We start from the raw sequence: 19,179 nt of genomic DNA on the forward strand, positions 1-19,179 counted from the left end.
GTCACACAGTAGTTTTTCTCTGGTTTCCCGAGCACTCTGCTGTAATACCCAATTACTCTTTCTTGTCCGTCGATGAGCTGAGACTGGACACCTCCAATTCCATAAGCGCTCGCATCTGTATCCAGGATGAATTTCTTTCCAGGTATTGGATAAGCCAACATCGGCGCCGTACAAAGTAGTTTCTTAAGCTGCTCAAACGCTTTTTCTTGTTCCAACTGCCATACAAACGGGCGATTCTTCTTTGTTAAATCATGTAAACTTCTAGCCATGTTCGCAAATCCAGGTACAAAATGGCGGTAATACGTGCATAAGCCGAGGAAGCTGCGGAGTTCATGAATGTTGCACTTTCACTGCTTTTATTTTTCCTTCCTCGGTGTGAATTCCCTCAGTTGACACTTTATGTCCGAGATATGTGACCTGCTTCTTCCATAATGAACACTTTTTGGGATTCAAGCGTAATCCGGCTGATGCTATTCGCTGAAAGACTTCCTCTAGATTTTTCAGATGATCATCAAAACTTTTTCCCATGATGATAATGTCATCAAGATACACCAAACATGTCTTCCAGTTGAGTCCTTTTAACACATGTTCCATCAGTCGCTCGAACGTTGCAGGCGCATTACATAACCCAAATGGCATCACAGAGAATTCCCACAACCCGTCGCCCATACTGAAAGCGGTCTTTTCACGGTCACATTCATCGATCTCGACTTGCCAATATCCACTTTGTAGATCTAATGTAGAAAACCATTTCGCTCCAGACAAGGTGCCTAATGTATCGTCGATTCTTGGTAGAGGATAACTGTCTTTCTTTGTGACATCATTCAACTTCCTATAATCTACGCAGAAACGGGTGCTACCATCTTTCTTTTTAACTAAGACGATAGGTGAGCTCCATGGACTTATTGAAGGTTCGATTACACCGTTTTTGTGCATGTCTTCAATAATTTTGTTAGCATCCTCACGTTTTGCTAATGGAACCCTACGCGGAGCTTGTCGGATTGGTTTAGCGTCTCCAGTATTTATGCGATGTTTGACAATGCCGGTTCTTCCTGTATTTCCTTCGTTTGGAAATATGGATGCGTATTTTTCTAATAGTTTTTCTGCTTTTAATTTTTCATTTCCATGCAGTTCGTTCAGTAAATTATTTAGGAGTGTAGGACTTATCTGCTGTGGCTCAATAGTAGGCTTCTGTTCTGACCGTTCGCATCGTGCTATTGCACTTATATTCTGGCACTGTCCAATTACTGCTCCTTTCTTCAGCCTTATAGGCGTGTTGAATTCATTCACTACTCTGACCGGAATGGTGGCGTCTTCTCTAATTTTCACAAGCGTTCTTCCTACCAATATGGGTGTATCTATTTTTGTTGGTTCCACAATCCACAATTCTTCAGTCCCACCTCCTCCATTCACTTTAGCCCATACTATCGCCTCAGATTTTGCTGGAATACTCTGATTATCATCAACAATCACCCTCTTACTTTCAACGTTGGTCACATATCCGGTGTTTATAGGCATCTCCATGTTCTGGCAAAACAGCATTTGCTTGTTTAAATCCAAAGTAACCCCGTGATCAATCATGAAATCTACTCCCATTATAATTTCATCCGTGATTTCTGCTACGATGAAGGTGTGATTAACTTCCAGGGTACCAATCATCACTTTGCAAAACACTTTTCCCGCGACAGGTGCTTCCTCCCCGGTGGCCGTTCGAAGCTTGCAACCGACTAATGGTTCAACCGTTCCTCTTACCACATCCGGTCGGATAATTGAATGTGTGGCACCAGTATCCAAAGTAAGCGTTGACAGTCGTCCATTTACCATGCCGTTGATAGTAAGATTGTTGTCATGGCGACCTATTTGTGATATCGAGATGGCGGGGCAAATAGTTGTGGGAACCAGCTCACGCCCCTTTGAACTGTTCCGTTTTAGTTTAACGACTTGTGAGATGTGGATGCTCCGTCCTCGTTATCTGTTGGTTGTTTCCGTTTTGATGGGTTTATTTTATATTGCAATTTTGGGGCAAAGTGACCCGCTTTTCCACAGTTGAAACATCTTACTGTTGTATTTACTCGCGGTGCAGCGATTGTCTTCAGAGTCTTCAATATTTCTTCCATCAGCGCCGGTTGTTCCATTTCAACCCTTTGTACTTTGTGTGCTGGTTTACTTAGTAGGGAAGCTGTTTCCTGTGTGAGGGCGTGCGAAACCGTTTCAGCAAATGTTCTTTTTGGCAATGCATATGTGGCGCGTTTGGTGTCCACATCTCGAATTCCATTTATGAAACATTGAATTTTTACCCTCTCAATGTAATCCACAGGTGCATCTGCATTTGCCAAATGAGCCAGTCGTTCTATTTCAGTTGCGAACTCTTGCAGCGATTGTCTTCAGAGTCTTCATCGTTCATCTTCTGACCCCTATTTTGCAGTTCGATCTGGTATATTTGTTTCCGGTGCTCACTACCATATCGTCTTTCTATCGCACTCATCAATGCCTCATAGTTGTCCCGTTCACAGTCTGGAATAGTCTGAAGGATTTCTGCCGCAGGCCCTTTCAATGATACAAACAAGGACGCCACTTTGTCCGCTGCATTCCAGTTATTGGCCATTGCTGTCTTTTCAAACTGAAGTTTGAAAATTTGAAATGGAATACTTCCATCGAATGTGGGTGCCTTCAATCTTTGATTATTTGTTGATGGTGCAGGGCCATGTAGTTGCAGTTCTCGCATACGATTACTTAATTGAAGAACTTCTGATTTCAAATTTTCTTCATCATTTTTTAAAGTGCTTAATTCGTCTTCAAATTTTGAAAATTTCTCTTGCACTTGTGTATTATTTTCTGTAATCTGTTGTACCAAACGCTTTTCTAACTGCGTATTATTTTCAGTCATTTGTTGTGTAAGGCAAGACTTTAACTGCGATGTATTTTCAGCTATTTGCTGTGTCAGACGATTTTCTGTTTGCACTGCATTTTCTGCCATTTGCTGTGCCAGACGATTTTCTGTTTGCACTACATTTTCTGCCATTTGCTTAATAGCCACTAACAACGTGTTCATGTCTACACTTGATGATGTTCGTTGTTCTTCTACTTTCTCTTCTACCTTTGTAGAAGTTTCTGGCCCAACAAATTCGAACTCGTCCACATTAATTCCATCCGCTTCCAATGCTTCACGTAATCGTGCCTGCAGATCCGCCTTTTGCCCGCTTATCGGCAAATTACGCTCCTCCAGTTCCTTTTTTAATTGCTGAATTGACAAATAAAACCAAAACTGTTTAATTTAATTCAACAACTCTTTATTTCACAACTCGTCTACACTATAACAGTTTACTCTTAGCACTGATCCATTACGTTGGCGCTGCCACGGCTTATATAGCCACGCACTTCTCGCTGATGCCGACGTGTCCTTCTAGAATACTGCGTCTGGAAATTACCAGAACATAATGCTATACGGCGCCAGACGCAAGCAGACAGTCGCGGCGCCAGACTCAGCAATTGTTGAAGTAGACAAGCAGACAGTGCGGCGCCAGATGTCTATTGTTTCGACAAGTAGACAGCCGCGGCGCCAGATGTCTACAACAAGACAAATGCTATTCCATATACCTACAGCTATTGTTCATAATCAGGGATGCATATAGTAATACAAATACAACTTAATACTACTTTTGTAACAGTATGTTAAGCTAGGGTATAAATAATGATGTTCCGTTAGACTAAGGAATCATTTAAAAAGAATTAATTTAGCGGTTTGAAGCTTCGTCTTACACCTAAATAAATACTATTAAATAAAAAAGTGGTTTGTTACTTTGGCGGGCTTTAGTTTTCTTTTATTTTTCGTGAACTGTGTTGAATTTTGCCGTTAAGTGTTAATATGTGTATTTTGTTTTTTTTCCGAACTGTAGAATAAAGATATTTTTATTTTTTGATCCGTCCACTTAATGTTCATTAGCGAAGTTGGGGATTTTATTTTGTATGTAATTTTGGTTTAGTACCTTTGTTATTTTGTAATTTTAATCATTAACAGCGGTGCTAATGTTCTGTTTTGTGTAATATATAATCACTTTGCACAATAATGTCTTTATACTCTCGCAACAAAGTTGCTAAAGAGATTATTATAGTTTTGTTCACATAACTGTTGTTTGTAAGTCCTAAAACTAAAAGAGTCAGATATAGGGTTATGTATACCAAAGTGATCAGGGTGACGAGTAGAGTCGAAATCCGGATGTCTGTCTGTCCGTCCGTCCGTGCAAGCTGTAACTTGAGTAAAAATTGAGATATCATGATGAAACTTGGTACACGTCTTGGCTCCATAAGAAGGTTAAGTTCGAAGATGGGCAAAATCGGCCAACTGCCTCGCCCACAAAATGGCGGAACCCGAAAACCTATAAAGTGTCATAACTAAGCCATAAATAAAGATATTAAAATGAAATTTGGCACAAAGGATAGCATTAGGGAAAGGCATATTTGGACGTAATTTTTTTGGAAAAGTGGGCGTGGCCCCGCCCCTACTAAGTTTTTTGTACGTATCTCGGAAACTACTATAGCTATGTCAACCAAACTCTATAAAATCGTTTCTTTTAGGCACTTCCATATACAGTTCAAAAATGAAAGAAATCGGATAATAACCACGCCCACCTCCCGTACAAAGGTTATGTTGAAAATCACTAAAAGTGCGTTAACCGACTAACAAAAAACGTCAGAAACACTAAATTTTACGGAAGAAATGGCAGAAGGAAGCTGCACCCAGGCTTTTTTTAAAAATTGAAAATGGGCGTGGCGTCGCCCACTTATGAACCAAAAATCATATATCAGGAACTACTCGACCGATTTCAATGAAATTCGGTACATAATATTTTCTTAACATCGTGATGACATGTACGAAATATGGGTGAAGTCGGTTCACAACCACTCTTTTTCCAATATAACGCTCTTTTGAATTCCATCTGATGCCTTCTCTGTATAATACAGGGTAGGCCATTTAAAGTTGACCCATTTGTTTCTAAAAAAAAAGAACAAAAGAAAACAATGTTTTTTGTTCATTTCAAAAATAATTTATTTTGGTCCAAGGGGATTTGTTTCAGCTAATATTTAAAAATTAGATCGCGTAAATGGGCACCTTTAGCTTTGACAGCTAAATGCATTCTTTTTTCGACATTTTCCATGACTTTGGCCAATGTTTCGGATGATATGGCGGCTGTTTCACGTCGAATGTTGGCTTTCAGTTGAGCTAAGGTCTTTGGCTTATTAGCGTATACCTTGGATTTCAAATAACCCCACAAATAAAAGTCTGGTGGCGTCAAATCTGGTGATCTCGGTGGCCAGTCAACATCACCATTTTTCGATATCAATCGCCCGATGGCCCATTTGCCAAAATTAAGGCGTCGCGGATAATCAGCTGGGTTTAGTTTTTGTGCCATTTGAATTTTATATGGAAACATCTTCAAATCTTTATGAATTATGCGTCGGAGAGTGGTGCGAGAGATGTCTAATTCCTGAGAGCGGCGATAACTCGATGTCGATGGAGTCTCCTCAATACTGGCTCGTACAGCTTCGATATTTTCATCAGAACGTCTTGTGCGTTGTCTGGATGCATGACTGGCATTACTGAGATTACCGGTGTTCACAAATTTTGCGTATAAAGACTTAATTGTGTTCTTAACTGGAGCACTTTTCACTTTATTTTTTTTGCGAAACGCACGTTGAGTTAACACAATTGAAAAGTTATTTTGAATATAAAGCTGAACAATTTCAGCGCGTTCTTTTGGAGTGTACTGTTCCATGGTATAAATTGTCTTCGAATGACGCTTCTAACGCGGTATGACATTAGCCGATTTGTCAGCGCTGTTAAAAGTTACAGCGTTGCCAGATGGGTCAACTTTAAATGGCCTACCCTGTATATACATTAGGAATGATGATAGCGGAATAAAACTCTACACAAATACGGTATTGGATCTGAGGTATCCCTTGTGGAAAAATTGTCGTGATCGGACTACAACTTTTCAAAGTCCCTGATATCGAAGACGAAGAACTCAGTGCCTAAATTAACCTAACCTAATTTTTCACCGAAAATATCGGTAAATCTCTCAGAATTTAACTTCTATTAATTTTACAGCAAAATAAAAAAATATGTAAATGGCGGATAATGAAATCTCGATTATCACTTTATCATGCGAGAGTATAAAATGGTCGGTGACACCCGAACTTAGCCTTTCATTACTTGTTTTTTTTTTTTGATTTTACAGCAGTTTTATTTTAACGTTTCCCAAATTGTTGTAATGAAGTTAATATATGAATGTTCGTTTTACACAAAATTAGTTTAGCACTTCTATAGTTTTTATTCTAATTGTTTGATTTTGCCGTATATTTATTTTCACATTTCCTAATATTATATTTAGTAAAATTAAAAAAAAAAAATTCGTTTGCAAAAAATTCGTAATCAATTCTTTAATTGCATCTTTAGTCTAACGAAACATCATTATTTATACCCTAGCTTAACATACGATATCTTATTAACATTCTTAGCAGAGTGGGTGTTAATGAATTAAACTGATGAACACGTCCTTTTATTACGGCAATCCAAAGTAGAAGAGATCAACGATAGTAATAAAATAGTTAAATAAAATATAAGGAATAAGGAATACTAAGTAATTGAGGAACACCGCACAGGGTGCATCATGTGATATGAAATAATAAACTTAAAATAAATCTTAGATATCCTGCCCGGTCGAAGCAACTGCTTCGAAATCGTCCGGTTGTAAAAGTAAGCAGAGTTTTTGTACTGCCCGGGTGCGCACGCCATTAGAAGTCATCAATGTTGCGTTTCGAACAAGGCCATCACTGCCAGGATGTACCTCTGTTACACGACCCAGTCGCCAAGTTGTTGGAGGGTGGTTCTCATGTCTGACCAGGACAATATCTCCCAAATGAATATTTTCGGAACGTCTGCGCCACTTACTTCGTGATTGTAGAGTCGCCAAATACTCTTCACTCCACCGATGCCAGAACTGTTGATGGATTCGTCGTAACCACTGCAGTGCTTTAGTTGGTTAGATGGAATTTCCGCCACGGTCGGTTCTGGTACTGCGATAAGTGGGGCGCCAATGAGGAAGTCTCCAGGTGTTAGCGCATATTTGTCTTCAGGGTCATCAGTCAGCGGTATAAGTGGACGCGAATTCAAACAAGCTTCAATTCGAGTCGCGAGTGTTTGTAATTGCGAATGCCACATCGCCTGATTACCGATGACACGAACCAAATGTCGTTTCGCTGACTTCACGGCAGCCTCCCACAATCCACCTTGATGGGGGGCACTTGGTGTTATAAAGTGCCAACTCGTCCCAACGTTGGCGAAATATTGTTGATTCTGTTTACTGTGCCAAGCGGCTAGATCTTCCTTCATCATCCGATTGGCTCCAACGAAAGTTGTAGTGTTGTCGCTATATAAGTCACGACACAAACCGCGTCGACTAATAAAACGGGTGAAGGCGTCTATAAACGCCTTTGATGACAGGTCATCCACCAACTCGATATGGACAGCTTTGGTAGCCATATATACAAAAACTGACATATAAGTTTTCACTGAACTGCGAGATCTTTTAGTGCCAATGCGGACTGAAAAGGGACCACAGTAATCTACACCTGACAGCAGAAATGTCCGAGATACGCTGACCCGATGTCGTGGTAATGAGGCCATCTGTTGAGTAATGGTAACTCTTCGATGTCTTCTGCAAATCACAAATTTGTGTACCACACTGCGAACAACTTGCCTCGCCTGAAGAATCCAATAGCGGTAGCGTAGGGTCTGGAGCATCAGCTGTGTACCGCCATGAAGGGTGTCGTTATGAGTCAGGTGACCAAGCAGCCTAACTAAATCGCCAGCCTTCGGAAGTATAGTTGGATGACGATGTTCTTCAACCAATGCTGATCTATGAATGCGGCCGCCTATCCGGATGATACCATGATCATCAATGTAGGGGTTAAATGCTAATAGTGGACTGGAGGTTGGTAAGTTGGTTGCTTCGCGTAAGCAACGTAAGTCTTGAGGAAACGCGGACGATTGATCAATACGAATGAGCAATTCAAGCGCGTTATCCATCTCTGGGGTTGTAACAAGATGTTGTCGAAAATGGCGATACCTTGGTAACCAGCGCAGAACTATAGCTGTAAGTAGTTCTGATAAGTCCTCTGATGGAACTAAAACGCTGTGTTAGTGGAATAGGTTTTCCATCTATACGTCGGGTGATAAGCTGCAATCTAATTGAGGATGCGAAGGTTAAAACTCTTGACCTCTCCTCACTCTGCATAGTTATACGTTCGTCAGCTTGTAACTCTGGTGCCTGGTCAAATGGGGTTGTTTTCTGCGTAATCAATCTGGGCCCGACCACCACAAATGGTGGCTCAGCAACTCTGATGGAGTGACACCACGGCTGGCGCAATCCGCTGGATTCTGCGCTGAACGTACATAATGCCACGAATTTAATGACGTCAATTGTTGTATTTGCCGAACCCGGTTGGCAACATATGGCTTTAACATCACTGGCTGTTTGCGTAGCCAACTCAAGACAATACTGGAGTCCGTCAGTAAGTACACAGAAGTATCCTTTAAACTTAGCGCCTTGCGAACATTATAAATTGCCTTGGCTAACAAAAAAGCTCCACATAGTTCCAGTCGAGGGATTGTGGCTCCTTTCAACGGCGCAACCTTGGTGCGTGCGGTAAGCAAGGATATCTTGGCTTTGTCATCGTTGTCAACAGTGCGTGCGTAAACCACAGCAGCATAGGCTTTCTGACTGGAATCACAAAAACCATAGAGGGAAGTACGATTAGTTGCATCCATACCAAGCCATCGAGGTACACGAACCTTATCGAGAATACTTAGGTCATCGCGAAATTTAGACCAAATATGACACAGATCTTTAGGTAGTGGAGTATCCCAAGATATACCCGTAGATCAAAGAGTCTGTATAAATACCTTGCCCGATATAATGACTGGTGCCAAAAAACCAGTGGGGTCATACAGTTGGGCTACATCACTAAGAACTCGCCGCTTTGTCGGCATTTCATTATACTGCTTCATCTTCTTCTTAATTGGCGGTAGACACCGCTTACGCGATTATAGCCGAGTTAACAACCGCTTGCCAGTCGTTTCTTCTTTTCGCAACGTGGCGCCAATTGGATATTCGCTTCAGTGATACCTTAAATAACAATTCGTCACTCACCGGGTCCCAACGCAGCCCTAGCACTGTAGCTATAGGTAGGTGGATATTGCATTCATGTAGAGAAGAGGATTCTCCAATTTTCGCTAGAACGGCGGCTCTATTCGAATTCCACTTCCGAAGTCTAAAACAACCTTTCGACAAAATCATGGATACATTCTTGGCTAAAGTGACTGTGTCTTCAACGTTAATACAGGTCGTAAGGAAATCGTCCACATAAAATGAAGAAAGAATGGCAGAACGTGCCGATTCGGCTTCATAAAAGTCAGCAACTACTCCAGAATTATCGACAGCACACTGTTGTAACGCTCGCACTGCGTTGTATGGGCTACATGCCATGCTATACGTCACCGTCGTAAGTTGATATATTTTAATGTTCTCGTTCGGGGATTCGCGCCAAAGGATACGTTGGAGGTCTCGATCTTCCGGTGCGACTAAAACCTGGCGAAACATCTTTTCCACGTCAGTGGTCAGAGCAATGGCGTATCTTCGGAATCGGAAAAGGATATCGTTCAACGAATTCTGAATGGTTGGACTCACACGCTGTATATCATTTAGAGAGACACCATTTGATGTTGGTGCTGAAGCTTTAAAAACGACACGAAACTTGTCCAGCACGGCATGATGCGAAATGTAATATACACGATTGGAATCATTGTAGGTACCTAGAGCTTCCATGTGCCCTAGCCCCATATACTCCTTCATGAAAGCGATGTATTTGTCTCGTAGTGGTGTATCAGAGGAGACTCGACGCTCCAAAGGATAGAATTGCCTTAAAGCGCAGCCATAAGAGTCACTTAGGGGCGGTGCGTTAGCTTGCATTAGTAAGCGCACCATGTAACGCCCTTCCAATGTTCGTGAATGAGTCGTTGAGAATATTTGCTCACATTCATCATCAATAACCTCGTCGTCTTCAGACCCTTCGTCGAGCTTCCAAAAGCTGCTTACAATCTCGTCCAAACGAGACTCCAAAATGTTGGCGCTATATGAGCGCAAGCCTGAATCTGAATTGAAGATGTTGATGCGGGCCCAAAAATAACCCAACCCAAACTCGTATGTTGTGCATGTGGTTCGTTAGGACCACCAATGATTGTGTCTCCCTTTAGAATGAGACCCCAGACGTCAGCTCCTAGCAGAAGGTCAATGCTTCCCGGAGTACCAAAATGTGGGTCTGCCATTTGCAGCCCAGCCAAGTGTTTATACTGATTTCCAAAGATGTGTGCTGTTGGAAGCACCGATGTAATAGATTGAATGACGAAGGCATGGATTGCCACGGAAAATTGCGGGTGAGTTGACTTGAGTGTTATTGCCACTACGCCCTTGTTGCGTGTACAGGACAATGCACCAATACCCTCGACCGCTACGTCATAGCTGCTTCTATGAAGATTCAAAGAATTAGCAAAGCGTTCTGTAATGAAACTTACTTGTGACCCAGGATCGCACAAAATTCTCGCCAACCGTTCCTCCGAATTGTCCCCAGAAACATATGCACATGCTGTTGCCAGAAGTATGATCTGGTCACCCCGAACATGGCATCCAATAACAGAATCGTGACCAGGTGGACCAGGCTGAGGTTTAGTAGTTGTAGGAGTTCCCACTCTCCTTGTGGTGAAAGGAGGAGCAGACTTTTGTGGCTCTCGACAATAAATGGTATTATGTCTGCGGCCACATTGACGACATCCTCCAGATGGACACTGTTTAGACATATGCCCTGACCTCAAGCAATTAAAGCATAGGCCTGTTTTCCTGAGGGCATCGAAGCGTTTCTCCGGTGGTAAATCCAATAACGTTGACGGAGCGCGCCGTTGATACACGCTGATGTTGACGACTGGATGTGTCGGTACCATCTACGACTTTAACAAGCTCCGTTGACAAACTTTGAGCCCTTTTCTCCAAAAACTTGAGTAGCTCCGATAAGCTGGACAATTCCGTTGGGGAGCAGTACATGCACCATTCACGCCTTGTTGTAGGAGGGAGCTTTGATACCACAATAGGCACCGTTAATGCATCCCATTCTTGAACTGGCAAATTCATAACGGCTAACGAACGCAGAGAACCGCTAACCATATCCACAATATGCAACAATGATTGCGCTGACTCCTCTGACGCTAAGGAAAGATTTAGGAAACGTTCAACCTGAATTTCAGCCAACTGCTTAGGGTTGTCGTATCGTTCCTTCAAAGCTGTCCACAGTTCTTCGTAACCTCCTGAATAAATACCACCAACTAATATCACCGCTGAGCAGGGAACAGCTTGTCGCAGCTTACCAAGTTTGTACGCAGTGGGCAATTCTCGGTTGTGCACCAAGGTCTCGAATGCGTCCTTGAATGCCAACCAATTGTGTAACGCGCCATCAAATGATGGAATATGTAGAGGCTCCAATTTCAATTCGACCGACGAATTCATATTGCCCTCCGTAGGAGCGTATGTCTCGTCATTCTTGCTCGAACGCAAGTGCATCAGGCTGGAACATAACTCATTGTACATCTCTTCGGTTACGTCCCACCACGCTGAATGTACTTCCAACTCCTCCTCTTTCGCCAGACTCAGGAGCGCCTCGTGGTTTATGAGCATGCGCTCGTAATGACATCTCGCTGATTTCAACAGTTGCTCACCTTGCCAAACCAAGTTATTTACCGAAACCGCCAATTAAAGTTCTCAAAATTAAAAAAAGTTCTTAGTGCTCACCGGAGGCACCAAAAATTATGTTAATGAATTAAACTGATGAACACGTCATTTTATTACGGCAATCCAAAGTAGAAGAGACCAACTATAGTAGTACAATAGTTAAATAAAATAAAAGGAATAAGGAATACTAAGTAATTGAGGAACACCGCACAGGGTGCATCATGTGATATGAAATAATAAGCTTAAAATAAATCTTTGACAGTGGGTATTATATGTTAAGTACATTAAAATTGTGGATCTTTATATATAGATAAATAAATTTAACATGAATAGCAACTATGCAAAGGGATTGAGATCCACATATATGTAACTTACATGCATATGTACAAAGTGCAGTGATCTCTAAAACGAGCGCTCATTCACACATAATAAATAAAAGATCCACCCATAGGTATACCCTATAGGACATTTGGACATAAAATATATATACAATAAAACAAATATATATAGAAAAATAAAACATATAAAATATTTCTGGTGAACTATAAATAATTAAATCAAATTTAAGCGATATTCTATATACGAGTAATATTTTATTTGATTTGGAAAACTCTTATTTACTTAAAAGAGTTCACGTCTAAACATTTCGTTCAAAGGTCTTATAAACTTAAAAGAGTTCGCCATTACACATACTATCAAATACGTAAGGCTTCTTGCCATATCAAGTTCGTTCGAAACTCCTATTTACTTAACCCTGCATTACTAACCTCAAATCATGTCGCATGGTTACTAACCATGGGTCTTATCGACCCTCATTTGTATTATCTATTAAAATCGTTTAAACTTATAAATTGCTAAAACGTATACGTCTTTTAGTACATTGTAGTTTTTTATTGTTAAATTTATAAAATTATGTGTTAAAAAATTAATTTATATACTTAAATTGAAATTAAGTTTGTATTCATTACAACATAGCTAAAAAAGTGAAAAAAAAGTTATCCAGCCAGATTCCGCATAAAATGATAAGTTTTAAAGATATTGACTTCAAATAAAGTGCATTTGAAACCTGAAATATAAAAGTAATATGTTAAAAAGAAAAATTGGAATGACTAATGCAAAAATTTTTCAATTATGGAATGTAATCGACCCAGGCTATTTTTTAAAACAATTTTTTATGCATAATATTTTACATGTTTCTTATTCTTATTGTTTATAAACGTTTAAATATGTACAAATTTAGATTACATATGTATCTTGCGTTAAAAAATATTCTTTATTTTTTGTTAATTTAAAAAGTTTGCGTGTCTGGGTCGATTCGACCCTAAGGTTAGTAATGGAGGGTTAAAAGAGTTCTCGTCTAATCATATAAAAACATATATGTATGTATATACGAAAATATTTTTGAAATTTCGGTTTATCAAAAAGCCATTGGTTTTATTGATTTTTTTTTTGGAACTGTTACATACAAAAGAGTCTTCTATTCAACATTTCATATATGAAACTTTTTCTAAACATCTACGAGTCTAGTTTTCACTAAGACGTTTTGATTTATTCTATACATCTTTTAAATGAGCTCAACTCAGTTGCTAAAAGTTCCAAAGATGACTTCAGAAGAAAAAAGTCCGTGTAAGTTAACATAAGCTGCCCTTTATCAACGAGTCAGCGAATCCACATTCTCACGCTGGCAGCTAGCAGTCAACATAAGCAGCACTTTGTCAACAACAAAGTCCGCGCGTGGCCTGAGTCAGCGAATTCACATTCCCACGCTGACAGGTAAGGCACAGCGGCACAGTGGTTCCATTTGTATGGAGGATAGCGACAAAAATAGTTAGAATAGAGATACTGACCTGCAATATACACAGCATATTTCTGTTCATGCAAGTACGATATTCTGAAAAAATCACAATTGTATAACGCCCACTTTTCATATTCTAACGTTAAAATACCTGAGCATGTGATAAATTTTGTTCCAATTCCCGGATTTATTATTAATAAATAGAAAGGAAAACAGATATGCCATTTAATTTTATAAAATTAAACAATCTATATTTTTTATAGTTCAAATAAAAATTTGATTAATTTGGAAGAAAAATAAGGACGTTGTAAACCTTAATAAAAAATTCCTTTACGTAATTAGTCTTCCAACAATTCTATTGTAGATTTTAATAATGCGCTTTTCTTTTTGCATGGCAATTTTCGTTGCCCTGTAATAAATGGATCTGAGCTCAACAATAACATATTCAGTAAATCCGTATTTGTTGCTATTCGAGAAGTTTTCCTTGTATGTTGAAGCCTATACCTCTTAATATCCTTGTTTTTGGCTTCCGCAGCTTCCTCCGATAGTTCTCCAATGGATATTATTGCACTTTCGATGACTTCGAAACCATGCACTAGGATCTTGTGAACTGAAGGTGGAAGATAGAACCAAGGGTACTTCTCTACAAGCCCTTTAGCAGTTTCAAGTGCGAATTGCTTAAATTTCTCCACGTTTATTTTATATCCTGATGACATAGCTTGCAGTAATGCTGCACATCTTAGTATGAGCTCTTCGTCAACGCCCGTTATTTGAGAAGCCAAACCAGCATTATTAAAAAAGCGTCTAGCCGTGTTACCATCGTTTGACGTCGACGTTTGACGTCGACGTTTTTGACATGTCCACTATTAAACCCATTTCTGATCTAAACTTATTTCTAACCTGAATTTTTTTTTCCATGAATTGAGTTTTATCTTCTGCCGACCTAATTTGCCATTTTTTGATATCTAGTCTATACGATACATGAATGAAATATTCAAAAAATCGAATATATGAATGTAAAGGTGATAAACCAAACTCATAATGTTCCTTGTGGACGGCTTTTTGTAGACATTTATCTATATCGTTCATCTCTTTTGGTTGGGCTTGGCATATGTAACACTTAGCAGATGATGTTTGACTTAGTGCATTGCATACTTTTCCATCAACCATAGTCAGTTGCAATTTGTGTTCGCCGTTTATTTTCTGTCCAGATCTTAAATATTCTGTGCACTTTAACGTATCAATTTTCTTCGTGAAATAATTCCTCTCTTCAATGCAAACTTCTGTTGTCTCTTTTTTGAAACTAAATCGTATTGGTCTGCAATATCGAGTGGACGACGGTCGAGGATTTTTCCATATAACTTTAGTATCTTGTAGTGTCGAAGATTTAGTAACTAATTTAAGGGGCACATAGGATGTTACAAATAAACTATTGTCTTGTAGAGTATTGTAACTAACACGTTGTTTATATTCACTGTATCCGGAGCTACCATCGAATCCCCACTTGCCTATCAAAACAAGATTGCTTATATTTACATCGGGTATGACGTTCAACACTTCAGTTTGGAGATCTAATATACGTGAAGCTGTATGGTCAAGTAAACTTTGTAGCTCCACTTCAGCCTGTGATTCACTCACGCTAACCGATTCTGCATCTGGATAACTTTTTTTCTTTTCACTTAAAACCTTTTTATAGCTGGGCAAAACTTTGTACGAAAGTTTAGAGTTTATAAAATCACTGATTTTTAAGTACTGATGTTTTGTTAAGTTTGTATCAATTATTAGTGAAAGAACTTCGGTGACATTTACTTCCTGAAAAAGTGGATTTGATTCCAAATGTACTTCACGTAAGGTATCCGCTACGGACTTATCAATTTCTGCCAATTTTGCTATTCTACGTTGCTTAGTCCGTTTGGAGCATGCAGAGAAATCAGCAGTTGGGCGACCACGTTTACTCGCTTTTGCTTCTTTTTTTTCATATGGCAAAGATAGAGTTTCGAGACTTAAGGTAACAATCTCTTTGTGAGAGAGCCAATCCGAGTAGTTTCTTAACACGTCTGACTTTACGCGATGGTTTTGTTTCCACATCACCCCAATGCGTCTGCATAAATATTTTACACATTTCAGTATATCATCAAACGGGTGTTCGTCACCTTCAAAACCTGTTTTTCTGACTATATCTTCAAAAACTTCTTCAAAAACTTCCTGACCTTTCGTCGTATTTGATCCATATGTGGAGCACCAAATTTCAAAAATATAGGAGCGAGAAAATATGCATTGATGAGAAGTTCCTACGATAAGAAATTTAAAAAATAAAAATCTCAGAGAGAGAGAGTGAGACAACAACAACTACGAGTAATTCTACATTTGTTTATTGACATTACTTGCAAAAACCAATGCTATAACACGCACATTTGATGTAAAAAAAAAATACAAAAAAAAAAATACACTTTGAAACTAAAAAGTTAGGTTAGTTTAATGAACTTTATTTAGAAACCTGCAAATCCCTGCACATGAACTTAATATTATTTTAAACTACATACTTGTACCAACATTTACACACTAATCCGGTCACTGCATTCGGTTGACAAAGTTACTAAATCTCCAAATACATTTAACAAAGAACAAAAAAACTGAATCAAAAAAACACTTCATTAAAATTTGTTATTCTAAAAACAACAGCACAATTTAAAAACTTGTTATTACTGAAAAATAATACTATTACCATCTACTTTAATTTCCATTTTCAGTATTTTTATTTAGACACTTTTTTAAATTAAACTTTTGCAGTTGAATGCACACGTTGCTTTCGCTTTTATTTTTTTCAACTATTTACTTCTGTGCAAGGCCGTACATATTTTGCTTTCACTCAAGAAGTTCCGTCAGAAATAATCAAAACAAACCCAAAATACATAAATTTCATGGCATATGCAACTATTTATTTAGCTACAAGCCCAATATATAAACATAGACTTTTTTATTTTTGTCGTATGGGAGGAACCACCGTGAGCGGTAGCGGCAAACTGCCAACGCAAGCGTCGGCGTCGTATCCACTGCAATAACTCCACAACAACTGAGACAAGGTGCAGGTTTAAGACATTTAGAATGTAAGTTTAGTTTTAAGCAGAGAACTCATCAGACAGGATGGTCTGATCAATAAAGCAATAATAACAAAAAACAAGACGGTTATTTGTAATTGGCGCCCAACTATATGGGAATAAAAGAAATTAAAGTTCGTTAAAAAATAGTAAAAACTATTCGGGAACAAAAATTAAAGTTCGATAAAAAATAGTAAAAAAACTATTCGGGAATAATTGTACGGACCATCAAGGAGGAGACGTCACAAAAAAAGGAATCACGGACCAAAGGGGATCGAAAATTTCTACAAAAATTAAACAATAGAATTAAGATTCAAAAATATGTAAGTAGAGTGCAAAAAATATAGTATGTTGAATTGCTCTAATAAAAAAAAGTAGATAAAAAATAAAACTTATGTTAAATATAACTGTAAATCTTTGCACGAGTTTTTGAGAAATAAATTTTGCGCAGGCCAGCTTATTGGTATCGGTTTTACTTCAAGCTCATGAGTGATCAGGACCTGGACAAAATATTTGAGAGACTTAACGGAATAGAAGTTAGTAAAAAACAGTGCAACAATAGGGATAATACTGAAAATTGGTGAACAGAATATAGAGTGGCAGACAAAAGACAAGAAATGGCGCTGGAACCAGACCAATTAAGGGCATTAGTGGAAAGTGCAGTTTGTAGTGCACTTGCCACTCAAAGAGAAAATTTCGAACAAAAGCTTGCAATTATTAATCAACGACTAAATGACGTTAAAATCGACACACCGAACATAGAAACATATAGGGAAACAGAAATTGTACCCGGGATTAGATGTGAGGAGCCACTCGATATTGTAAAGTCCTTACCGGACTTCGACGGTAAGCAGGAGAATTATGTATCGTGGCGGCAGGTGGCACACACCGCCTACAAAGTTTTTGAGGGCTATGAGGGTAGCAGCAAACATTATCAGGCTGTTGCCATCATTAGGAATAAAGTTAAAGGCCCGGCCGACATGGTTCTGGCCTCATTTAATACCGTTCTAAATTTTAAGGCCATAATTAATCGACTCGATTTTAGTTATTCCGATAAACGACCAATTTACTTGATCGAACAGGAGATGTCAACTCTCCGCCAAGGAAGTTTGTCACTACTACAATATTACGACGAGGTAGAGAAAAAGTTAACCCTTTTAACTAACAAAACGATAATGACTTACGAAAAATTAATTGCTGCAACACTGAACGAAAAATACAGAATGGATGCATTACGCGTATTTATTTCAGGGACTAAGAAACCCCTTAGTGATGTGTTATTCTCAGCCCGGCCTAAAGATCTACCTTCGGCTCTAGCGTTATCACAGGAGGTGGAACTAACCATGAGCGATACCAGTTCGCAAGCACATATGCCAGGAGCCTGGAAGACAAATCCCAAAGGCTAAATATAGAGCAATCTAGGCAAAAAGGTACAAGTAGTAGATATCAGACGAATGACACGTATCTTGCGAAAAATCCCCATTTTAACAGAACGCGGGACTTCAACAGCAGGACTCCGCCGAAACTAGAGCCAGTACAGCCAATGGACGTTGATACCTCGCAACGCTTCAGAGAACCTTCAGCACAACAGAAAAATAGTGGATACTCATCTCGATATCCTAATAATCAAAATCAAAAATACGGACAGACAGTGAAGAGACCAAGTAATGATTCTGCAAAATTCACAGGACCAAAACAACAACGGGTTAGCTACCTGCCAAACGTAAATTCTACTTCTAATCAAGAAGATACGACGTATCATGAGGTAGCAAACTCAGAGGCCTCATCAATCGAAGACGACCTTACTGAACCTAACCAGTTAAATTTTTTAGACAGGACTCCTTGCTACCGTTCATTGAAAGAACAGTTGCAGGGAGAAAACTAAAATTATTGATTGATACGGGGGCATCAAAGAACTATATAAAGCCTCTAAAGGTGCTTAAGCACATAGCACCTGTCGAAAATTCTTTCTTGGTAAAGTCAATCCATGGCTTTACTCACATTAAAGAAAAATGCACGGTAAACCTTTTTGACACAAATAGTACCTTTTTTATTCTCCCGTCTCTTTCAACGTTCGACGGAATAGTAGGTCTGGATTTGCTAACGCAAACAAACGCAACAATAGATCTAAAATCAAAAAGAATAATAACTAATAATGGCTCAGAAGAAATAAAGTTTTTAAAGTATGCAAATGTGAATTTCACACGAGTAGAGGACATAGAAGTCCCCGAGGTTGTAAAGGGCAAATTTCAGAAAATGGTGAAAAATTTATTACGCGTTTTTTCTGATCCCAATGAGGCCCTACCATTTAACACAAATATTGTCGCCACTATTCGCACCGAAAGTGACGACCCGGTGTATTCTAAGCTATACCCTTATCCAATGGGTGTAGCGGAATTCGTGAATACTGAAATTCGCGATTTACTAAGAAATGGTATTATCCGACCGTCTA

The sequence above is a fragment of the Bactrocera dorsalis genome, chromosome 6 (assembly GCF_023373825.1).
Source record: "Bactrocera dorsalis isolate Fly_Bdor chromosome 6, ASM2337382v1, whole genome shotgun sequence".
Classification (NCBI taxonomy): domain Eukaryota; kingdom Metazoa; phylum Arthropoda; class Insecta; order Diptera; family Tephritidae; genus Bactrocera; species Bactrocera dorsalis.